At 44.0% G+C, this 26,396-nt stretch overlaps 1 protein-coding gene across 2 annotated transcripts in view; it reads left to right on the forward strand.

Moving 5' to 3' along the window:
• Nucleotides 1-26,396, forward strand: part of ATP9B (ATPase phospholipid transporting 9B) — a 2,296,170-nt gene that overhangs the window by 1,763,651 nt on the left and 506,123 nt on the right. The window lies entirely within an intron of this gene.

The following is a 26,396-nucleotide window of genomic DNA, read 5'->3' on the forward strand; positions in this document are numbered from 1 at the left end:
CATCATGTCCATGTGTTTCCTTTAGTGATGTTTTTGCTACCAGTAATTGTTCTGATTTTCTGTTGGTTACACATGGCACAATTCATTTTAATGTGCCTAGAGACTGATAACAGCCAGCGAAGAAGTGTGCGACAGAACTATACTTGGGAAAATAAAAAGCACACAATGATTTGCTTTCAGATAGGCATATTGTGTAATGCGCGTAAATAATGACAGCAGATGTTTTTATCTGTTGTTGCCTTGTTGAAGATAGGGACTGTAACAAAGTACAAAACTCTCCACAGAAGGCGAAACAAGGATGTTTATTCAAATAGATAATTATACACCTCAGCCACCACACCTAGCTGATTCTTCCTCCAGCTCCAGGTATATGTTTGAAACCCAGCTACCTACACATTCTATTATATAAACAAGGAGAACGCTGTAGATATTCCAGGTTAACTTTCTACAACAGAAAGTACCACACATCTCCATCCCTTTGACAAAAGAGATAGAACCATATAGCAAAATTATAGTAAAATAATACAGAACATGAGGAAACATATGCACAAAGATGATGACGTAGAATGTATTAGGAACACATGAAGGTATGAATAAACTGACTAAAATGAGAATCTAAGAAACTTAAGAAAAGACAGCTTACCAATCAGCTAAACCAGTCAAATCACACATAATCTTTCAAATAAAACGGCTTCTTACAACTCCTATCCCTTCTTCTCAAATCATTGTATATCCTGGACTCTTCAACATCTCTATTCTCATTTTCACGATCCCAAAGACTCATCATACTGGGCAGTTTTAAATGCCAGGTTCTGTGATCCTTTGTTTTGACAGCATTCTTAAAAACCTTAATTACCTTCAGTATTCCATGTCAACATTCTACAACAGACGGTACCACAGGGTCCTTTAGAATTGCACTCCATTGGCATGATTTTTTGTTATTACCCAATTTGTCTATGTGGGGAAAAGTCTTGGTGAAGGATGGAATGGCAGAAGCTAAACACAAGTCCAATTGTGATCCCCTATCAGTAAAACGAACATTTAAGCACCTCCACTATCTATGGCTGTATTGCAGTCAGTGCCATAGGGCTGTAGCAGGTAATTGCACACACTTCTGGAGCCCGTGGGGCACTTTGGTATTATAAAAAAGCCCACATATATTTGTGTGGCCCCTTCGTTATTAGGGATGGCATTGGGGTACATTTTGTGCTGCACAATCACGAGGAGGCATTGCTGCATTTGCTTGAGGTCTTGGCCCCATACGAATGAGGAAATACTGCTGCTGCGCTGTATTGCAGACATTGGTGCAGAAGCTAGAGAGGCTTGTGCATGAAGTGCATGCACCACATAGTGGTGGCTCACAGTGAGTACCCTCTTCCACCCCTAGGGTGCACTTTTAAAAGTGGGGAAAGTGGGTCCGAGTGACCCCATGAGATCCCTCCCAGGAGGTCGGTTCAATTACTTACTGCACCCACTTATAGGGGGATCTCTGTCTCCCTTTGAATTGCAGACCGGGCTACCGCCTGCATGGCAAAAGATAGGCTGGCAGTTTTAAAAAACTGGTCGGACTTTCATGCCTGCACTGGGAACAGTGCATTCAGTATAATAGGGGGCACTGTCCAAGTCTGCTCCTAGCACACCCAGTTAAAGGTACGCTGCCACAGACTGGGCAGTGGGTCGAGATCTTTTCCGAGCCAAGTGTGGTTTGGCCCTAACGCTTGGATTTTTGACACTTCACAACCGGAGCCTCTGAAATCCAAACAATCTCCCTCATGTTTCTGTCACATGAAGTTTTGATTATCGATTACTTATAAAGCCAAGGAGGATACTGGGAGTTTTTTTAGTGGAGGCTATCAGAGACTTGTGAAAAAAGTGAATTATTAGTTGGGATGAATGGTAGTCACCACAAGGTAATAGTCACTAACTTTTTTTCAGGCTGTATGCCTTTGATGGAAAGTCATCTTTTTAGCACTTCATTGTAATCGCATTTTAATGCTTCCGATGAATTTATTGATTGATTGCTGTGCACATGCTTTTTAGTTGTTTTTATATTGCATGTTTTAAAAATATTGTAAGGCTTTTTGCTGAAACAATAAATAAATAAACAAATAGTACTAACTGATTAGGTCAAGTCAAAGGTTTCAGTAATTTAAACCTGAGCTCAACTCCCGGTAGCTATGGCATAGCGTAGGCAGGCTTATCTTAAGGAAAATGTGTAAAACATTAAACAGGACCAAAAGAGTTAAAAAGCCAAAAACGCAACACAATAAGAAAAACACTCCAATTTATAGAAATAGACAGAAAATGTAATAAGCAAATTGATACCAAAATGACAAAAATCTAACGGACATATGAATTTAACATTTAAAGCAAAAAATAGCCACAAAAAGTGCAAAGTGCCAATGGTAATCAATGCCCATGGTAGACCTAGGTGCAATTTGAGACTGACCGCAATTTAGTGCAGGTCAGACACACCAAGTAGATTTGCCGTAGTAGGGCCTGAAAGTAGGGAAATTTAAAAAAGTTTCAAAGTGCCAAAGAGAAGAAAAGGGACTTGTCTTTTGGAGTAAATACTGTTCTTCACGTAGGACAAACCTGAAACTTAATCGGATGCTGTGGACTGCTGGTCAAATACTTTGTGCAGTCGGTCCCTGTGTAGTTCTGGAGAAATAGTTTTAAAAATGTTCTCTAACTTCTTTTAGTTCCCAAATAACCACACCATGTTTTCTTCTAATAAATACATTGTATACATACCTTAACATTTGTTGTATGTATCTAGCAATGACAGTATAACAGCTTTTACTGAAAAATAGTTCAGTTCACTTTTACGGTGGTGGGACACCACTTCCGGTGATGTATTTAGATGATCCAGAGTCCACAAAAAATAGAGAGTTACCCCAGTTAGACCAAAAGGGACCGGGTAGTTACCACTTAAAACAAACAAAATTCCCTTATGTGCCGTGTTAATGACCACAAGTAGTATACACTGAACCAAGGCCACTCAATCAAATGATGAGTATCTAACAATTCTATTTTATCAAGATACATTTTTCATACAATGCATAAAAATTACATAACATTTTTTTCTTACAATTTTGTTATTTAAAATTGGTTAAAAATACAGTCAAACAATTCATCTAATTATCAACATTGCACATTAATGCGAACTTTTCTTTGAAACTTTGCAATTTTCTTATTACAGCATCCATTTCATAAACATAGAAAAATTGTATCATAGAACATTGTGTCGACGCAGCGTTTCGGTGCATCTTTTATTTTCTTGCCACCTTCCACCTTCACAAATTTTTCATAGGATTACTAAAAATCAGACATTACATCTAAAAATAAAAGATAAAATACAATTAACTTTTTTTTTTATATAAGCATTATCTCGGTTGGTTCAGTGCACACCCTCAGTCAAAAAATATTTTTTTGGTTTAAAGAATGAATATCATTTTTATTTTTGACAATTAGATCAGGCTCATTATAAGCTGGGAAACCTTGATCAAAATATGTACTTTTTTTAAAATAGAAAAGTAAAATTTGGAATCTCCCCAGACAAGCTTTAACGGAGGAATTCCAACCGTGCAGACCTATTTGAATTACGGTGCACCCTTTCAAGGAAATATTATCTTCAATTATAATCCTTGGTGGTATCCTAAAAATAGTGAACTCATTATTAATATTCTTATTCTATCAATCCATTTTCATAATCGATTATCCCTTCATATAACTTATTTAGTAAGAGTGGCTTTCTCAGAATTATTAGGACCCCTCTGAGTGTAATTTCAAATGAGTAAAGGGTGGTCACCTATTAAGAAAAAGTCCAATTAAGACAAAGTTGTATGTCTACTTGTCATTTCAAATGAGTAAAGGGTGGTCACCTATTAAGAAAAAGTCCAATTAAGACAAAGTTGTATGTCTACTTTATTGTAAGAGATTGTAGTATTACCCTCAAATTCAAACTAACTCTCAAAATATCTTTTTTCTCTTACTCAAATATCCTCTTGATGGTATTTTATAGTCCTTTATCATCCTTTTTATTCCACTATGTTCTTCCGATCCAATCTTTTTTCAATTGATCAGATCCACAGATACTGTATTGAATTTAATATATATAGTTCCATTTTAGTATTCTAGGAATTGTATAACATCATTTTAAGATATATATTCTCTTAATTACTTTCTTTATACATTTTTTTAAGATTCGCTGTATTTAGGAGCCAAATACATTTCCTCTAAAAAGTACTTTCAATCTGCTACTTCATTTGTGAACATAAGACTCAAATGTTTGCATATCACCATCTTGTTAGGTCGAGTGTTTTATTTAACTAACCTACCGAGGTATATTACGTACCTGCCCCTTTATGCACATAAGACTCAGATGTCTACAGATTTACATTAGAGTTGTCTCAGGTTCCTAGGATAGATGAGGCCCACATGTGCACTCGGAAATTGAGGATGTAGAGTACTACAAATGCTCCTGGGCACAACCTTTAGCAAAGAAGGACAAGAGCATGGTAACCAGAAGAAGGCATGCATGAACCGAAAGGAGTCTTGGACCAGTGGAATGGAGTCATGCTGGATGTGCAGATGACAACAACTGGAATGTGTTAGTGGCACAAAAATTCTCATAATGACCAGACACCCTTCCCACTCAGCATGCAGCACTACTTTTGGATTAGCGCAGCCAGGCTTTGGATTTTGGTGAAGTATCAGCACAGCAAAGTTGCTGTAATGTGAAGACACCAGCGGTATCCCAGAGTCCAGGAAGGGTAAAGAATGCTGAAGAAGTACACAGAGCTTGAAAAATATGAGAACCTTCCTATTAAAAGCAGTCAGTTACTGGCACAAACAGGCAAAGAAAGAGGAGATTCCTTCCATCTGTACCAGCATGGAGCTAGGGAACATGTTGTAGGCTCAGTCCTACAGGAGTCATGTAACAGACAAGGAAACATGGACACATGATGTGGGTTCCTTACTGTAGCAGGCTTAGAAACAAGAAAATAAGTGCAGAATCATTTCTGGAGAAACAAAGTTCAGTGCAAAAAACAAGGCAATTTTTTTCCCCACAGTGAGCTCAAGATACAGAGTAGCACAACGTGGCTGGTGTTCATCTGTGTTCAGCTTTGGTGCAGTGGCGTAACGCAGCCCCCGCAGTGCGGGGGGGACCCCAAGCTCCAGTGGGCACCCTCAGCACAGTACTTCGGCCGGAGAGCTCCTGATAGAGTCCGAAGGGGGCCCCTCTACGTATCTTGCAGGGGGGCCCCCTCAATTATCGTTACGCTACTGCTTCTGTGCCCATAGCTGCTTGCCTGGTTTCAGTGGAGCGCATAAGGCTTTGCAGCCTCACTTGCACCCGTGTGCCTGGTGCTTCTTTAGCCTCCAGCGCAAACTCTACCCGATGATGTTGGCACACTTAACATGACTCGTGATTTCATAGGGCGATTAGGGGATTTACTCCGATTCATAGGTTTTTGAGCCAATGCCGAAACTCGAACCTATATACCTGTACAATTTTACAGCCCTTGATGCTCCCAAAGGAATTGAGCCACCCGGCTTGTACCCTGTCATGGTATACATCACTGCTTCCCAAGCTCCGGAGGTACCAAAAAAGAGCATTCCCATGTGTTTTTTCTGATCTGTATCCCCTGGAGCGCGGGCGGACTCAGCAGCCATGGAATTTGAGAGCCTGTTCTCGAGCCCCCCTACCCCACGCTAGACAAGTGCAGCCCCGTGTGGGCGTGATGCAGACTATTCTAGCCCCTTGTTTCATTATTTCAGTGAGACTAGCCTATCAAGAATACGTGTGGCAGATGTCCTAAGGATAGTGTCAATCTTGCACAACTGCAAAGGGGTCCTCTGTAAAGATGGCGTAGGGCTGGAATAGGTAAGAAAGGAATCATTTAAAATGAAATTACTCCAGTAACATAACCCTTTGCACTCAATAAAGCAAGACTTAAAACACGCACTAAACTTTTTTTTAAAAAGAGCGATGTGATTTAAATATGAAGTTTCTAAAGTGACAGAGCAATGTAGCCGCCGATTTTCTGAATAGCTGAGTTATAATTTGCATTTGTTATGGTGCATAAAAATGAAAAGCATTTCCCTTACAAGAGAACTGCGGCGTATATTCACTTTGCTACAGACCCTCATTATAAAGTACCTATCACGTGCGAGCACGGTCAGTGTGACCCATGACTTTAAATTGGCGAGGTGGGACGATGACATAGTGCATTTTGTGTGCGTTTCTTACGGTCAAAACAAGACTTTAATGCAAGGAATTTCCTTTTGATAACATGTTGACTCTAGACCCAGGAATTGTTGTTATTGTATAGGTAGCCTGTACGGACGCACGAATAACCTTCTGAAGGTTTCCCCTCAACTCACTCCTATCCTCTCCTGCGAACCCTACCATCATGGCACCCAACACATACAACGTTTGCATAGAGGCACAAGGCGCGCTGCAATTCCTAGAGCAGTCGAGTTTCTCTGTGCCTCACCGCTGCCATAGCTCCAAGAGAACTCAGACAGGACTCTTGGAGAGGAGGCCCTGACAGGCACTGTGCCGAATCACAGCTCTGCCCCTGACTCCCGTAGGAGGACGACAGCTCCTGAAGGCTATTCTGTATATTGAAACACCTAGTTTACCGCCCCAACTTAATTTTAACATTATCTCACTTCATAACTGTTAAAATGGTAGTATATTTTCTGACTTGGTTGATAGTTCTCTTTACTCGTGCAGAAGCTTTCCTAATACATCATCAGTATTTGTGTCCAGTGTTTTCGTCCTTGTGCATGCATTGCAAACGCAGGTGTTTCACAGTATAACAGTGCCCAGGTGTTGTTTGCAGGGATTGAGTTAAAGTTTTATTATAAAACATGGACGCTTGCAATCCCTGTATAAAAGCTGGTTACGATCTTTCTTATTACAGAGGAGTTGGGAGGTCTCTAGTCACCTGTAATTAAGGCATGATCACGTAGCTGATCACTTGTGATATATTGGATAAAGAACTCCTTACCACACATTATAAGGACATTGCAAGTCACCAAGGAGCTTCTTGACCTTATAAAGTCTGCCTTCTGCCTTGCATCCAATTTCTAACTGCTTTTTGATATGTTTAATTTTGCACCAATTTTACTTTTACTTTTCATGTCTGCAAACACCCTGTCTATTTCATATGAAAGAAGAAGGCACCAAATATTTAAGCAGTTTGTTGGAAGGGTGAATGTATGACCATGTATTATAAGGAATAAAGTACGCCCTGACATACATTATAAGGATATTGAAAGTCACCTTGGAGTTTCATGACCTTTTAAAGGAACTCAGCCTTGTACCTTATACCTTTATGTGGTCATGGAACTCCTCAATGACCTGCAATATCCTTATAATACATGGGATTCTTTAATACTTGTATAAAACTGTATTTCAAATGTGTTTATATTTAGTGGCTTGTGACGCACCAAGTCACCGATTACAAAGAAATGACATCAGAACTCAACTGTAATAACTTATTACAGTTGAGTACTGACGTCACAACACCTGCTGCCATAGCCAGCAGCTAAAGGGTAAGACAGGCCTGACCAGGTCTGATCATGTAGCATAATTAAAGCAGTTGTTTAAAGAACAAAAAATTAAAACCTAACTTTTCTTTCTTCTGCACTGCTTTTGAATCTAAATGTGGTCCACCCTGTTTTTTAGTGACTTTGTTATTTAGACACTTTATATAGGAGTGTTAGCCATTTATGCCTGTATAAAAAAAAGGTGTAGTAATTGTATAGCTCTTCTATCCCTTGCGGCACAACACTCAGGATAAAATGCTGCATGGCTACACACTTATAAGGTCCAAAAGGTGAGACCTATTGGCTGTGCCAATGTTTGTCCTTTCTTGCAGCTGCTTCTATCTTTGTTATTGTGCAGCAACTTATCTCCTGCTGCAGGCATACCAGAGTGCCTTTGTTAGGGGTGCGAATTACAAGAGCGGTGGCCTTCGGAGAACTGCCTGCCTCACATGCCAAAGGACAGAGGAAATGACACAGGGTCCCTAGTCTTGGTGTTATGATTTCTACTCTCCTGCTATGTTAATAATGTGTTTTATAAAGTATTTGCTACCATTTTTTTTTACAGTTTTGTACTACTGTGCATATTATTTCATTCATGTATACCCAGCTGTTTAGACTTTAGCTCAAAAACTTCCATCACATTTTATCCATGGAAATATTGAATTTATGTATTAATGGGATGTTTTCCATCAGAAAGGCCGTACATAGTGAAGCCAAACTTATGTCATCTACTTCGCTAGTTTAAACATTATGTGTTCTAATTGTCTATTTAAAACAAAAATCCTTTGTTTGATTCACACGTCAATTATGTCAAGTAGTCGTTTCCTATGTATAATAATCTATTTTTTATTTAGCACTTTCGCGAATGCGCTTTACATGTAACACTTTTATATATAATTATTAACCGGCCTAAAAATGTGCATGCTTTCGAGCGACCTTGGAAAATCAAAGGTTTTTGCAATCATCCAACAAAAGAAAGGAGTGGACTACAAACAGGAGGACTCCAAAATATATCTATGGGCCTTGTTACAAGTGGCCCTTGTCGATGTGATAATGAATGCACCTGAAAATATGTGACACCAAGGTGTTCGGTATTTATCACATCCAATTACTATCGCATATTCTAACTATTTGGGCAATAACCTGTGGATTTTGGAACTTAAAACCCCCCAGTCTGAATGTCCTGGTAAGTACTGAACCTTTCCCCTTTCTAAATTCCGGCAATTTGACTTGCCAAAATTTGATTGAGAGTGCCAACTTTATTGCACCTGGTAATTGCCAAGTGTGATAAACATTGCACCAAATAATTGTACAATGGAATCCTGCATGCGCTTATCGTGCATGCCTTCATCACGCCGGCTTTAAAACAAACTTGTCATTAGTACTCATTTGTTCAGTCCACAAGTCATTATAAAAACTTGCCTTAGAGGGGTGCTGGACTTTGGAATAGGAGCAGTTACTATTCCAACTCCAGTCTGTACAACAGTAGGGAAGATGTTGGACTTTAAATCCAACACTGTTCCACCAATGAGCCCCCTCTAAAGCAATCCGTTATAACGATTTGTGTGCTGAACGAATGCATGCTAACGGCGCTTTCAATTGCTGACGTTGTGAAAGCACAACGCGATTCCTCTTCGTCCTAAAGGAGGTTTCCCATTATAATTACAATCCATGCGCAAATAAGTATGTGTACAGGGATTGCAATATAATCCTACTAATCCGGCCCAGTTACTGCTTTTTTATTGTTTTTTGTTGCTCATATATATGAAGAGTCTGTAGAAAGTTCTCTGTGTTAAACCCAATTGTAATTGCAAGTGTTCCCCAGAATTAGACTATGATGCAATATTCTGGGTCCAGGGTTTCTTCCTTTGGCATCCTGGGGAGAGCTGCTTCTGCAACCTTTGATGTCTCTGTCCTCCCACAAGCTCCAGGGGTCAAAGGATATGAAGAATGGATATCTGTAGTGTGCCACTGTGCTTTCCCTCCCTCACCCCTTCTCATCTGCTCTTAGCTTTGCAGGAAAGTTTAACAAAGGGGTGAAGGGAGTTCTGAGAAGGCCATAGCAGCAGGCACTGTATAAAGAGAGGAGTTGGAGACACCGACAGCTGCTTTCGAGGGATCTCGGTGTCGATCCTGGTACCTCTCGCGGTCCTGCTTGATTTCTAATTTGCTTAGTAATCATAATCCCTCTTAATGGCATCCTTTAATATCTCTGCCAACCTCACCACCTTCTCTCAGCCATATCCTCTTAACAGTTATTCATTCCTAAAGTTGAGTGGGTTAGTAATCTGTGCTTTGAGCGAGCTGTCTCTGATTACCAGCCACTGGCCACCATGATGGGTGATCCCTTGTATATGCCATTAAGCGCTGTCCCAATGAAATACCAGCAGTCAGACACCAGGCTTGCTATCGCTTGAGCAAAGAGCTTTTGCGCTGGAAAAGCTCATCACCACGTGTTTGCCGTTCATTTTGTCATCTGTTCTTCAGCACATGAAAGTCAAATTTGTAGATTTGCTTTGCGTAATTTGTTAATTTTATTTTATTGTGAAATTCATTGTCGGACAGAGGCCGCAGGCTAGGTTTGTTCTTTTGTTTCAGGTCTAGCAGAAAGAAAATTACAACCACTCCTTCAGCCGATTAACAAGGTTAAAAGAATGTCAAAGGGGCTCTCAAAAACGCATTTCACTGTGTAGCGATTAGCGTGCCTCCAGCCGGCCATGTTTAGGCTGCCCCAGCACGCCGATAGCAGGTGTTTGAAGCCCCGAGTCAAACGGCGGCATTAAGCATGAAAACACGCATCTCATAATTAATCCATTTTTTGTCACCCTCTGGTATTTTTGCAGATAACTTGTATTCAAATATCTTTGTTTTCCGCAATATGAAAATAGAGTGGGACGTTAACTTTATATGTTTATTTTTTTATTGACGCCCGACAAATATTACCAGTCACGTACGGCGCTTCCTGCTAAATGCGCGCCTTGAAACTTCAGCGGTGAGCGAGCCAGAGCGGAAGCCTGAACTCAGCCGCGCTCGAGGATCCAAAACATGACTAAAGCAGCCCCTGGGAGCGCTCTCCTTAGCCTTCTAATGCGCGTTATTAAAACGAGAAATGCAAATGAGCTTCTCAAACGGCGCGCACATCTCTCCTGCCCCCTAGAGGCACATTCGCACATTTGCAAACGAGAGCAAGTGTGATTAAAGGCCACCCAAGTGACTGGTTCGGCGCGCTCGAGAAACAAACGCTGGCGCTAGGTGACTGCCACCGCGCGCCGAGGGTTCCTTATGTTGGAGGAAAGAAGAAAAGGGAAAGCAAACAGCTTGCAACAGATCAAGCATCACTTCAGATGATTTAGAATTAGCCGTTGAGTAAGGAGCATTACACTGCTAACATAATTGCAAGGTAGTCCTTTGTATGATTGTAAATTGGGTTTGCGCTTCATCAATAAGCTTTTTGACAAGACGCGTCCATCACCGCGCTCCTCTCATTTGCCACAGTAGAATAGAAAATGAAGTATCCCAATAATTGCATTATAGTTTCCTTATTGTGGGACAAGAAAGCAATGTGGTATAATTAGGTTTGATTGGAGTGCATGTTTCCGGTGCGATCCGAAATTAATGATGTTGCTATAGTGACACATCTGCGGCCACCAGCGCGTGAAATATAAAGTAATTCATTCGACAAGAGAAGACATCTGTTAACTGCAAGGATGCAGAGCATATTGACACTGACCAGAAATGCTAGCTGTTATGTGATAAATGAACAAGTGAGTCTGAAACCCGAGCAGAGATAATTTGTACTTAATCTGCTGGGGGAAGTTTAATCTCCGCACTGGTTGCATTTGCTAATGCTCTTGTAAAAGGAACAATGCTATTGGGAACTCATACATTTTAGAACTTAACTCGGGGCGCAGTCTATTAAGGCAATGCATGAATTCCTTTGTTAGGCAGTTTTTTATCCTTACATAGAACAAAGTCATTAGTGGAAACTCCCATCAAAACAACAGGGTCTTTAAATGAGGCTTCTCTTAACGGGGGCATCCATTTCCCGAATCACTGTGGTGTTTTGACGTGAATCACATATGACCTTTGCAGTAAGGTATATTTCCTTTTGAGTCAGTGAGGCAGTTTCTCTTACTAATTTTCTTTGGCTCCATCTACTCACTTTTCTCTGCACATTTTAGAAGAGAGTGTGTTGAAGGGCTCTCTTTCAGTGAACGCATACTTGACCGTGAGACCCGGTTGAAAGCATCAGCCGAAACGCGTCGGTCGTTGTGTTATTTGTATTTGTGCCACAGGAATCTGAGGTGTTCACTAAAAAGAAAATGCGGAAAAAGAGAATCAATTTTGAAAAGAAGCTTGGATGTCACCTGTTCGTTTTGCCGCTGCGTGAGTGGTCCTTGAAGGAGAACCGCTTTTGGTACATACTTATGTGGCATCGAACCTCCTAGCCGCATATTTTTACTAATGCTCTACCTTGAACTTCAATACTGTTTAAACCACGGGATGAGTGATACTTGATGATAACGTATTGCATATTTTCTGTGTGAGCACTGTGTTTGCCCCTTATAACCAGTCTTCTAATTAAACATGGTTTAGTGAGAATCCAACGATTTGCATGCTCCACATATTTTGGATCGATATTGATTCTTACCTTACAATATTGTCTAAGGTTCCATCATATTTTGTTTTCATGTGTCTACATCAGTGCTTCCCAAGTGATTTAGAACCACGACCCAATTTTTAGGACAACAAACTGTTGAGACCCACCTAGCTTTAAAAGACATGAGGCGGTTGATATATTTTAATGTAATAGTAGACAGGCTTACAAAATGCTGGGAATTACCAAAATAACATACTCTTTACATTTTATTGAGTCCCTCTGTAGCAGAAATTGTTTGTAAATGTCACAGCCTTCGATATATCTTAACCGGACTGTGGCCAAAATATTGATCTGCCCATAAAAGTGGCAGATGGTGAACTGGACTGGAGCTGGAACACTTCAAAGTTGGGTGCTGGCCTGTGGCATCTTTTCACTAAAATCACAAGATTTTTTAAAAATCTTGGTGTTGAGACCAGTGATTTTAGAAATGTTTAAAAACTTGTTGCAACGGAGTATAGTGTAAGACCTCATATCCATTTTTGTGTTAAAGCAATACTCAGTGGTGCATTTTTATATAATTTATGTCTCAATTCATGTTACATAGAGTGAGCACGTTCTCTGTTGAAATGACTTTGTGAAGTTAAAAAACAGCAGCAGAAAATACTGTAAGGTTCACCAGGTCTTGCTTGGAAGTACTTGCACAGGTTATTTTAAAACGGGACTTAGGGACATAGTTCAGCAGCTTTTCTTCAGGGAGGAGGTGTGGCGCAGTGGCCAGGGCAACTGACGCCGAAACACAGGGGTTCATAGTGTGATCGCCGGCGGCAGGTCAGCCCAGAACCATGTGACTTTGGGCAATAGCTCGCTTAATCTTCCCAATGGCCCCCAGCGCCCTGACGCCTTCGGGTAATTGTTAGCGCTTTACAAATACTGTATTTTGGTGCTGTAACAATTTTTATAGTAGGGGTGCTAACATCAGCATTACGTCACCAAAGACAAAGGGATTGTGCAAAATCCTAGCTTCACAAAAAGTGTAGCAAATGTGCTCAGCAGGAGAATGGTAAGGGAGTAATATGTAGTTAGTCAAGCATTTTGGAACACACCATCGCAGGTATATTACAAAAGCATCATTTACAGACAGCACATTTTCCATTGAAATGGCCACTAAATTTACAAAGATATACAGTTTTGTTGATAAAAATATATAGCACAAAAATGATAATGCGTGGAGATAGAGCTTCATGGAATATTTATTTGCTCATCACTAAGTAAAAGTTTCTTGATTTGTTTTGATCCTATTAAATTCTTTGTTTCCATCACACTACAGAATTACAAAAATGTGGTTCATTTTTGCTTTCCTAACTCTTGATATATTCTGAAATATGTGTACTGCTCATTTACAGGTATTTACATTTTGTTATGTGCTACAAAAAAATGACATTCTAAAGCCTTTCCTATAACACTCCATGTACTCCAGCAGGACAGTCAAAGAAAGAAAAGTAAAATCCAGTCCCCGTGTTAAAAGAATAATCAGCACAGCACCTGTGACAGGATAACCGCAGAATGTAAAGGCATCTTTGCTTGTTGATTTTTCGCAACCCACCAGAAATCGCCTGGTGTCTCATAGTTTGGGAAATGCTGGCCTACACTATTCAGAATCTTTACTAGCACCAGCTATGTAGTTTTACCTGCCTTACATTTATCACCACAAATCTTTCAAAGTCGCTAAGCTTCTGATAACTAAATGAGTTGTAATTTTACTAGTCTAACGTGCAATGCTGAGGTAACACTGCATGTGGTATTATAATGTGCTTCCTTCTAGATCATGCATTCACTGATTCATGTTGACATAGGATGTTCCCTGTGTGAGATTTGAATCACACACCACTTCTGCCAGTATTCATTCTGTATAACTACCCTTTACCCTTAAGGGCAGCTTGAGAAGCAGACACACCCATTTTTAACCTCCACCAAACGTTTTCACTAGGTGGCGCATGCCTATATAAAGTTAGTTTGCAAAATCTTTTCAGTAAATAACTCTTTTTAAGCTTTGCCTGATCTATCCAAATCAGTGTCTGAATTGCATGCAATTAATTCGCACATAGAACTAATATCATCTGAACTTAAACTTATCGCCAAAGCAACAAAAGGTGATTTAGGAATTGTCAGAAACATAATGTATGTGGTAAAGCTCACAGATAAAGAGAGGTAGAGTACTGGTTATACGGTATGTGACATTTTATAATAAGGAAGCACTGACACATTTGAATTCAGATATTATTCAAGGGGGGTATTGCAATGTGTTTCAAAAGACTGATTTTGTAAATTGATGGAAAAACGTTTGTATGTAAATATGCTATTTCTGTAGCTTGAACATAGCTGAAAGGCAGCGGAGCGCTGTACTTTGTCAGAGGCAAGGATACGGTCAACGAGTAATAATAGAGTAGGCTGGGTTGTGTGTGATTAATTCATTATGATTTACTGTGATGGGAAAGCTTTAATTGAACCATTTCCGGTGCTACTAGTCTTCTACCTCCTTTACAAAAATTTCAAAAGGCTGTGCAGAGACCCACATGCTTTTCGATTATCTCGGAGATTACTGGGTGGCCTTCATTATATAATGCTTTAATTATCTTCCATTCAAAAAATCATTATTTAAAACTGAATTTGTTAATTACTGTTATGGCCTCCCGTTGTTCGTGTATTATTTAAAAAAAACAGGTATTGGAAAATGTTGAAATTGCTGATTTCAAAGGACACTGGTCCAGATATATTAATGCAATTTGGACTGGTACTAAAAGGTAGTTGGCCTCATTGCTGAACTTTTTGGCTGGGGTGTTAGCCAGATAGCTGGGAAACGCTATGAAGAACTGCTTGGAAGCAGAGGTAGAATTCTGAAATCATACACTGAAAATGATTTGTTTGCGAAGTCTACAGACAATGGGTTGCAAGCAGAATGTTTCCTCCCCGGAAACGCTTCCAAAGATCTCCTCTTGAGCCAGTCAAAATATTTCATAGGAAATGTATTTGATTGAGAAAAAACATCTAATAGAACTTGATTCAGGAGTTTAAAAGAAAATCACCTGGAATTTATCTTACAGAAATCTTTATTAAAAAACAGCAAAACAGAGACTTTGAAACTAGCTTATGGAGACAAGTGAAACTAAACAGGTCTCTAACCAAAGACCTAGATTCAGAAGGCAGTCAAAACAATTAGTATAGAGAATAAGAGGCGAAGGGTGAAATTCTCTATGATCGACTCAAGACGATAGTCCTTTATTTGGAGGTTGGGTTTTAGGGGAGGTCGGAGGGAAGCATTGAAAGGGTTTGTTTATTTGTTTTATAAAGCTCCTCTATTACTCCACAGAAAGTATAATGATGCTAAACTAGTTCGTAGTGCAGCAGTTCATCATCCATGTTAAGTACCAGGAAAGAGCCAGGTCTGCAATCTCCTTGTAAAGCTCAGGAGATCTGGTTTATCTCTGAGTTTATCTTGGAGCATATTCCAGTTTTGAGCAACTATGACTGACAAGGCCCTACCATCAAACGTTTTGCGTCTATACTTGGGGATTATAAAATTCAGGTTAGATGTTGATCCCAAGGTACGGGTAAGGCAGTGCAGCTTGAAAGGAGGCTTGAGACGTGAGACGTAAGTGAGCGAACCACTTTATGTACCAAGCACAGTGACTGAAACAGAATTATTTTCTTCACTGGCAGCAGTACAGTTTGGTCAAACCTGGAGAAATGTGAAAACTGTGCTGAACACCAGTTGCTAGACATGCAGCTAAATTTGGAAACAACTGCAATATCTTAATAAGTAGGGAGTTACTCCTAGAAAAATAGAATTATAGTTATCCAGGCATTAGGATATGAAAGCATTTCTCATTGTGATCTTTTGGGACGGCATACATTGGTGCATCAGTTGCTTCAGGCAGTGTAGTTGAAACTGGCACTCCTTAGCTACAACCAACACTTGAACTGTTAGCGTTAATGCAACTTCATTTTTAATGCCCAGCTTTTTACAATATCGGGACCAGTGAAGTAGAGGTGTCTAGGCTGGATGGGAAAAAGGTAGACTGGACTGGTGCCACAGGTTTTGAAAGGCCCAGAATCTCCATAATTAGATCCGTTGAGCTTAAGATAGTTGGGATTCACCAGAGCTGGGACTTCTCGCGACAGTCCTATAGTTTAGATGCTTCTTTAATGTTGCCTTCCTTAAAGCTGGCAAGTATTTGGGTGTCATCAGTATATACAAATAATTTTAGGCCAAAAGACTCACTCAAGTGGGGCAAATGTTTTTAATATAGTTATGTAGACCATTTTGATCAGGGAGGCAACACACAATAAATACATGTAAAAGTTCTTTCTTCAGTGATATTCGAGTATGATAGAGAAAAGTCCTGTCCGACCTCCCGAGAGGGGATTACCTCTTGCATGCGGCGGTGGTGAGAGCCATACAGGCGCACTGGGGCGAGGGCCTAGTTGAGCCTGCAACGACGCAGGTGTGCCAATACACGATGATGTCGGCTGGCACCTTCAAGGCAGTGACGTGCCTTTATTCACGGATGGTGAAGGAGACCCACCAGCCCCTGACCGCGTTAAAAAACAAGTGGGAGCTGGACCTGCAGGTGGACATCCCCGACACCACTTGGGCGCAGCTGGTGCGCAGAGCCAGAAAAAGCACGAGGAATGCGCAATTCCAATTGATACATTTTTATGTGCTTCACAGGGCATACCTTACCCCAGACAAAATTAGGAAATATTTTGGAGCTGCGGAGGCTGCGTGCCCTAGATGTAACAGGGTGGGAGCGGACCTGGTCCACATGCTGAGGGCCTGCCCGAACCTGCAGGAGTACTGGGAGGGGATCGGCGACACGTTGAATGACGTGGCAGATAGAGACCTCCAATACGACGCGGCCGTTTGTATACTCCACTGGTTCCCGCATACGCCCAAGAATAAAATGTCCAGCAAGTTCATAGACATGGGCCTTCTCCTAGCAAAGAGAGAAGTGACGAGGGGGTGGAAGTCGAAGGCAGGGCCTACACACCAGAGATGGCTGAATGAATTCCTCAAATGGGCGGCTAGCAAGAGCACACTCCGATACCAACTAGCTCACCGAAAACCGGACGTCCGGGCTCAGGCGGCGGCGATGGAATGGGAGGTGATGGTACAGGCCCTGCGGGATAGCCTAGCCAGTGGGGAGGAAGGTGAGAACCCTGAGGAAGCAGCAGACGAAGTTGTGCCACTGGCCCCCTGCCAAACACACACGATTAGGGATTACTGCATTTTTCCTGCTACCCACCACACATGCTATTTGTTCCTGACTAGGCGCAATGGGGAGGGCACTAGGGAGGGGTGGGTGGAGGGGGAGTTTACACGTTTAAGGTTCTCTGGAAGTAGTTTGTAAGTACTGTGCGTTCCTGGGGGAACAGAGGGACAGAGATCAAAAGCAGGCAGCGGGGCTCCCCACCGGAAGTTTGCTCCTGACAGTATTGCATCAATGTGCCATATGTCTATGTGACGCCGCCCGGCCTCCGGGATGTGGGCAGTACGGCTGTGTATGCTGCACAGACTAACGGTTAAGGGGAGGACGGGAAACCTGCATCACTGACATGCATCCTGGTTACTGTACGTTGTACTTGGTCCTGCAATAAAAATGGTTTGACAAAAAAAAAAAATAGAGAAAAGTCCTGTCACATATCTAATTTCACTTTCCTGAATGATAGTTTTGCTCCAACCAAGTCTGCAGAGAAAATTACACGCCGATTGTATGTGTAAGAAACCATGTGAGCTACAGCCAGGCTGCCCAATGAAAAGAATTGATGTGAGATTACGATAGTGTAATAAAAATGATACACCGGCTTGCAAGTTTATTCCTTAAAAATGCACACAAGCCTGAAATTTAAAAGAATCGCTGTGGTTTTTTTAGGGAGTGTTAGAACTGAAACCCTTTGATGGTGGTCCCCACAAATGTTGCCTTCACCCCTCCTGTTTTGCTGAATTAATTTTTGTTGGTGTTAGGACTCTGTGCACTTTGTCATGGCTAACCAGTTCTAAAGTGCTTGTGCTCTCTCCCTAAACATGTTACAATTGGCTTACAACTCATTGGCACATGTAATTTACTTGCAATTCCCTAATAAATAAAGTGGTACCACATGTGCCCAGGGCCTGTGCATTAAATGCTACTAGTGAGCCTGCAGCACTCATTGTGCCCCTCACTAAAGTAGTCTATTAGAACATATCTCAGGCCTGCCCCCGCAGCCTTTAGTGGAGATTTTATTGAATATTCAACGTACCAGAAGGGCGGAGCCCAGCAAGCAAAGTTCAATTGAAATGCGGAATGGAAAGTCCCTGGGTACTGTATAACACCCACCCCAAAAGTCTGCAGAACATCAGGCCAAGGGAAACACCCATCCCCCCACCTCCCAATTGCGCACCATACATACTTCGATAACATTATATGTACAAACCAAAGGAATTCCCGTCTACGTCTTTTTAGCACTGATACTTTAAACAGGTAACTCATTCACCACAAGTCATTCAATAGGATCCCGGGTGGCTGTCTGCGACATTCAGTACAGATCTATACCCCTGTACTTGGCCCACCTAGACCAGATCTTCCCATGCTGCTGTGGACACCCCCTCACCTGGAACATAGCAATCTCCGCTGACATGCACCTATCCAGGGCCTTTTTCCAATTGGTTATACAGGGCGGGGACGTATCCTTCCAGTGTTGTGCTATGTCCTGTTTAGCCAATGTGAGACCCAAAAACAGAAGGTGTCTTTTATACCTGTTCCCCCTGATGTCTTCTGTGCTGTGTAGGAGCGCAAATCTAGGGTTTGTCGGGACATCCCATGCCAAAACACGCCCCATGCAAGGCAACACGCCAGACCAGAAGAGCGTCATTGCCCCGCAGCTCCACACCGTGTGCAGGAACGACCCCTTGTCCGTGCCACATCGGAGACAGATTTAAACTGCCATTTTGACCTGGCAAAAAAGACCTTTTGCCGGGCCTAAACCTTCCTTTCTAATACTTATAAGTCACTCCTAAGGTAGGCCCTAAACATCCCATAGGGCAGGGTGGATTGTATTAAAAAAGGAGAATCAGGCCAGTTGCTAGCTTCTCCAGTCTGGAGCAATGAATGGCAAAGTGTCGGCGGGGAAACTTTCTGGGATGTAGATGCATGTGGGTGTTATGCAGCAGCTCACCTTGTATTTCCAGTGTTAGGCAGAAGGTGTGTGAAGGGGAAGTGCCATGCTTGTAACGTTTACCTCTTGGTCGCGTCATGGGAGTAGGTCATCGCTGTGGGTGAGGCTCTTGAAGTGGTCGAGGAGAGTGTCCCAGACTTGAGAAATGGGTTGCTGACCGGGCCCTCTAAGTATCGTAGCACCTCAATCATTGGCTCTCCTCCATTTCCGCATTGCCCCATACCACACCACCTCTGATGGAGCCTATGCTGCCCTCCACTGCATGGTGAGGGCTGTCTTAGCGAGGAGTAGAGACATACCAGCCAAGCGTGTTCTCACCTTATGTAGCTGCCTGCGTTTAAAGATGCCTAAGTCACTGACCTCCCTCGTGTTAAGGTCTGTGAGCTCAGTAACCTTCTTTAGAGTGGTGTGAATAGAGTGCCAGTATGTGGCTATGGCTGTGCAGGACCACAACATGTGCTGTAGATCCACAGAAGCCAGTAGGCAGTGGCGGCCGCTGAGGCATGCGTGGAGGAAATATCAGTTGAGCTGCTCTGCTCATCAGGTAGGCCCTGTTTAGAATTAAGTACTGTATACTCTCAAACCTGGCATTTCTGAACACTTGTTGAGGGAATGCCAGGGCGTGTTCTAACACTTTGTGGTGCATTACCCTTCCTATATCGTCTTCCCATTTACCTCTCGAAGCTGTCAGTGTGAGCCTGGTGTGTTCCTGTATGGCTTTATTTAACCATTTTATCAGGTGTCGATCTGTCCCCATATCTTGCAGGGTTTGTGTCACTGAGTGTGTGTGGAGCTCTTTGTCTCAGGTGAACCAGAGAGCCTGACATGTGTTGCGCAGCTTCCTGTAAGTGAGGAATTGTCCTTTTGGAAAGGCATGATTAGAGACCATTTGATCGAAGGTGAGGAAGTGACCGTCAGCAAAAAGGTCCCCCACTGTGACTAGAGCTGCTCATGCAAGCTTCCTAAGTTGGAGGCTCACTAGAAGCCAGGAAATCGTAACAAGCCCTGCTGTGGGAGTGCTGGGGTGCATGGAGAAACATGGTGTGTGAGGTGATAAACACTGGCAAGGCATTTGCGGGCGATCATGACTTGTAAGGACCAAGTATTCTGGGGCGTGACCATGGGGAGCAGGAAGCTATGGAGTGTTGACAGCGCAAGGGAGCTAGACTCGTTGCATGTGTCTTACCCTCTACCCATCGTGAGACCCACTGTAGTTGTGCTGCCAAGTAATACGTCTCAAACAATGAGGCTCACAGCCCTCCCTTCCTGACCAGCAGTTGTAGCTTTTTCAGCGTTATGCTCCCTCAACAAGGTGTCGAGCTCCAGTAAAACGCACCTGGGAGGGGGGGGGGGGGGGCAACTGGAATGTTTAGGAAGTAGTATAGCAGTCCGGGTGCATTATCATTTTGGATAGGGCTGTTTTCTCGGTTGTAACTAGGGGTAGATTTTTCCAGAATTGCACTTAATTTTCAAGGGCAGAAAGGGCTCTCTTTAGATAAAGGCAAACTCTGAGGTAGCGAACTGTGTTGCCCCTCCAGCTCAGCAGGTTGCCTCCAAGCCGCACCTCGAGAGGGGTTTCATTGCTACTGAATGGGTACATGCACACACGACTTGGCCCAGTTGACTTGTAGACCTGCTGTCTGTGGGAATGCCTGCAGGGTGGTGTCTATGGGGGGAGAGATCTGAGTGAATGGAGAGAAGCAGTTCATCCACATATAGGGACGTCGCATGAGTCACATCATCTAAGAGGATCCCCCTGTCCCGCTTTCCTTGTGAATCCAAGCAGTGGGGGGCTCCATATAGCTATCGCAAACCAAAAGGCACAGGGGCCAACCCTGTCTGGTGCCCCTGCCCACGGAGAAGGGCAGCAAGATAAGCCAGCCTAGGTGTATTCTGGAGGTGGGGCAAGTGTATATTAGCTTTGTATATGCTCACAGGTAGTTACCAATCCTATGTAAGGGTGTCAAAAGCTTTTCCAAGATCTAGTATCAGGCTGGCTGCATGTGGGAACCGTCAGGCAACTTGGCCCAGTGCATGTAACAGTCGTCGGATGTTGTGGGATGTGCTATGCTAAGCCATTTTGGTCTGAATGAATGAGGTCGAGTAATATTCGGGCATATCTGTCAGCCAGGATCTTCCATAGGATCTTCTAGTCCGCGCCACTGATCGCAGTCGGTTAGTAGGATGAGAGCTGGATCAAATCTATTTCAGGTTCCAGAAGTGACACCAGGAGGGACTCCCGGAGGGATTGGGACAGCTCCCCAATTTGCAAACCTTCATTGAATATCTCTGCTAGTCTAGGCACAGAGAAGGTGCTGTAGTATTCTGTTGGTAGTCCATCCAGGCCTTGAGGTTTATTACTGGCCAAGTCATGAATGGCTCGTTTGATTTCGGGGACCCTTATATAGGTGTCTATAACTCCTCTGAGGGCGGGCAAGTAGGTACCGGGGGAACTGGGGTGCTCCATGCCACATCTGCAATGTGAAAAGAAGAAAGAACACAAATAGAACAATTGATGGACAGAATGCAGAACAATGTCATACATTCACCCCAGTACAGAGAACTGGGCCTAAATCCATTGTTTTGTTGTTCTCCATGCCATTCCAGTTTGAACCCAGCCATATGCAAATCAGTCTTGACCCTGCGCCCAATGGGAACAGTCCAACTCGAACTGTCAGGCCAGGTCCTCCCTAGACTGGAAACAAGCATCCTAGGACCGGTTTCGGGGTTTCATCCCTCATCAGCCAGGATAGCCTGACTCCAGTGGCATGGAGAGCACAGAACCCACGTCTGGGCATACCCATCCCACTCAGGGTGAAAAATGCAAAAAGAACAATTGATGGACCGAATGCAGAACAATGTCATACATTCACCCCAGTACAGAGATCTGGGCCTAAATTCATCTGCTATGTGAACGTCATGATCTGAGACCATGCCATCCAAGTAGCCTACGCGAGAAGCCATGTCTAAAATGGACGTGGAACATAATATGTGGTCAAGGTGGACGTAGACGTTGTGTGGGGTAGAATAGAATGAGTAGAGGTGGAAGCATGGATGCAGGACCCTCCGGATACCAGCGAGAGCCCACTGCTGAACCCACCCCACAAAACGCTCTGCTTAAGCGTAAGGAGGGGTGCAAGGAGGAGAGGATGCTAGAAATCTAGCTGTAGGTCAAGTGTGCAGTTGTAGTCTCTGCCCAGTATCCATGGCGTCCCAGTTCTGTGTGCCAGCACTTCTGAGAGTGTGGCCCATTATGCCTCCTGGTCAGTGTTTGGAGCATAGGTGCTCCCCAGCAGGACGCACGCCCCATCTGGTGGACCTTCTACCAGCACGTCTCGCCTCTTCCTGTCTAAGGCAGTGTCTAGAAGTTGGAAGGGGAAGCCCGATCTAATCCATACCATCGGCCCCTGGGCCAATGCCTAGTAGCTGGTCACCAAAACAGACCCTTTACAGTGCTTTTGAATGTGTTGTAGTTCCGTGTCCATGGTGTGTGTTTCTTGAAGGAACATGCTTTGCGCCTTCTGTTGGTTAATGTATGATTAGACAGCGTAGCACTTTCTCATTGTGTGTATTTCGTGCACATTCAGGGTGAGGAACCGTGTCTTAGCAGATATATCCATCTAGTGTGTGATAGTGTAAGCTGGGGTGAGGTGTTGGCCACCCCGCATAGGCTCCCCACCATAGTAGTGTAACCATCAATCTGCTGTGTTGTGGGTGTCCTCCGCCTATCTGGTCGAATTGTTAGGTGGACCGGGAGTAATAGGGAACAAACAATGGTCAACAACTCACGGGACTGCTGCTAACGGCAGCATGCCCAAACAGACTTAAGCGTTGACCCATTAAGCAAGTTAGGGCAGTGGCGTAGCAAAAATGGGCAATGTGTACGTGCCCTGGGTTTCAACATCTGGTCTATGTGGGGCCCGGCAGTGATGGTTCAGTTGGTCCCCCGACTGCTGTGTGGTGAGAGTCCATGAGGCCATAATCCTCAGACTTCTTGTGAACTCTCCAGTTCTAGACAGTTTGTAGTGTTCAAAAATCTAAAGTGTCTTTGCCTGCGATCTTCTCTGTTACTGCATGTTTTCCACTGTCTGCGGGGTCTTAAGCTTTGGAGTTTGGGAGTCTCTTTGGGAGCTGTCTGTCATTGTGGAGTCTTCATCTGCCGAGAAGATATGTGGGCCTCTCTCTCTGAGTTGCTAGCGTTGTCCCCCAGGGGTGCCGTCTGGAGGGTCCAACAACGGCACTCAGTCACTTGTTCCAGCACAGGCGCTGTGGCTGTCAAGGTTAACGGAAAGTGGCCTTGCATGGTCAGGTTGTGCCTCCTTGTTCCTTTCGCTGAGAGGTGAAGGAAGCCCTTCCCCATTTGTGTAGTCTTCTCTCCATAGTGTCTGTTGGCCCAGTCCCATGCATCTTTGGAGCCTGTATAGAAGATGGATTTGCTGTCTTTAAGAACTTTGAGGCAGGCCGGGATTAGCAAGGAGTATTGGATGTTGAGCTCTCTGAGCCTCTTCTTCACTCCCAGGAAGGTAGCTTGTTGACACTGGACCACCTGAGTATAGTCAGGGAATAGCATTATTGTCTTGTTATCAGCGAGAAGAACGGCGGTAATTCTGGGGTGCTGGCCAAGGATTTGAATCAATTTTCCAAAAATTATAGTGGATCCCAGCCTTCGATCCCGTCTGGCAGGCCCAGGATGCATACATTGCTCAAACGAGAGCTTCTCTCAGCATCTTCAGCCCTCACTTGTACTCGGTCCCGGAGGTCTCCGATTTCATTTTAGTGCGTCCAGACCTGCAGCTGCAGCGTGTCCAAGGCCTTTTTCATTTCTGTAGCTCTGTGAGTTTCCGTTGAAAGAATCCTAGCTCCGCTACTAGCGAGCCTATCTTGCTCTCCATGGAAATTAATGTGTTCAGTTGCCGCCAGGACTTTGTACAGTTTGTCGTCTGGCGGCATCCAGGAGCATATGGTGTCCGCGGACATAGGAATCTGTGATACTGTGTTTGATGGGGTTGGCCACCTTGGTCTGCCTGTGCCAGCACGGCCGATCTTAGGCATCCCATTGCTGCAGTGGCAAATGTTAGCCAACAACAAGTAGCAAATGTAGATGGATCAGACCCTGCCTAGCTTGGACTTGAGGGGAAATGTCCTCTAAGGTAGCTGCCTCAAGTTGGGCAGCAAGGGTATTTTGCAGGTGAAGGTAATGCCGGAGACCTCAATAGCTCCTAGCGCCGGACTGACTTGGTATGGGTTCTCTCCCTGGTTTGATGATTCCTTCAAGGGTCGCTATGGGTCGGGTGCTGACGGTGCGGAGTGAGTTGGGGAGTTGCGCTCATTGAATGTCCTCTGCGATTTACCGATGGTGGGGTCTCCAGTGTGGCCAGCATGGAGGGGAACTCGGGACCAATCAGCATCTCCCATTGGGCGGCCTCCCGCAGCCAGCGAGCCTGTCACTCCTCTATGGCTAGGTCTATCCGCCTCAGCCTCACTGGGGCTGCCAGCAACCGAAGGCCAGTGTTCCTCCTCCTCCTCCTAGGTTGGAGCTGCAGGTGACCACGTATGGGTGTTGTGAAGCATCAGCTGGCGTGTAGGCGTTCAGTGGGTCTCGAGGTTTTTTGTCTCAGGGGCCTCCAGACGCAAGGTGGAGCCAGGCCAGCTCACCTGCTGTCATGGTGGTTCAAAGCAGGACCCCCAGGCCCTGCTGGGATTCAGCAGCGAGGGGTATCTTCTACAAATGGGCTTCTCCCCGTCGTGATGGGATCTTGCTGTTGTCTGCCTGTGTTTGCGATTAAGTGCTAGGATAGGGACCCCGTTTCCTCCTTCTGGTGTCTTGCAGTCTGGGCCCGGTGCACCCAGCCGCTCCGCCTGAACCCCTTGGCCCACAGCAGTACTGCCTCCCGTCGCTCTCCTGGAGCTGGGGATCGAGGGTTAGCCCATCACGCTAACCGGACAGATGCTGTTTGTCTTACTGGGGGAGGCCTTGTGCACCCATCTTTGAGGAGGTCGATCCCGTCATGCCTCAGTGATGGCAGGGGACAGTGCATAAATGCCTCTCTCAGCGCGTTTGCAATCTATGAGGTGGCGTGTGCTATCTCCTCTGGCTCACGGGTCCATTGCACCTTGCCGCTTTCCTCCAGTGATACTTGTAGTTTTTTGGAGGCAGGGGAGAAGAGAAGGGCCACCAGGCCTCAATTCCTGCATGAGCCTTGCGGGCAGGCCGCCCTCAGCGTCATGTCGATCTGCGATGTGGCATGTGCTGTCTCCTTGGTCTCGCTGGCCTGTTGCGCCTTGCCGCTCCTCTCCTACGATATTAGAGAGTTTGGGGAGGTGGGGGGGGGGAGAAGAAGGGTGGCCCCCTGCTCACCCCGATCCTCCGCAGATATAGTAGTCTTAATTTCTGCTGAAATGTTTGGATGGCCACGAATGCAGGGTTGTTTTTTATTTAGGTTGAGCGTTGCAAAATATGTATTGTGGGCTTGCAGGGACTTGCAGCCCGCCCACTGCTTACCATTGGTTGGCTTTAATGTCACTCTTATTATTCCCACGATCCCTGTTACTATCTCTCGCACATATACCTCTCTCCCTCACGTCAAACTCCTTGTTGCTCTTGTTCACCTCTCCCTGTCCCCCATATTGCTCTCCTCTGTGTGCTGTTTTTCCCCTCCCCGTCCACTCCCTGTTACTTTCCTGACCCTCTGTTTCTTCCCACCCTGTTGTCCTATTTTTTTAAATTTATTATACATAAAAAGTGCTTTTTAAATTTATTTACCAATGCCTTTCTACTTTTGTTCATGCTGTACTGTGTACTGCATGGAAAAAAGGCACTGGCATAATCAGTATATCTCGAAGATTAAATCTTTTGGCTTTGCCAATGCTGGTCTTGATAATTGCGGCTCAAATGTAAAAATAAATGCTCACGTAGAACCGTAACATCCGAACCCATGGGAATCTTATCCTACGTTTAGTCTTTAAAAACGTTCATGCAATATTATTTTGAAATAGTTTTGTGCTCTCTGTCCTGTAACAA

The sequence above is a fragment of the Triturus cristatus genome, chromosome 5_1 (assembly GCF_964204655.1).
Source record: "Triturus cristatus chromosome 5_1, aTriCri1.1, whole genome shotgun sequence".
Taxonomy (NCBI): Eukaryota; Metazoa; Chordata; class Amphibia; order Caudata; family Salamandridae; genus Triturus; species Triturus cristatus.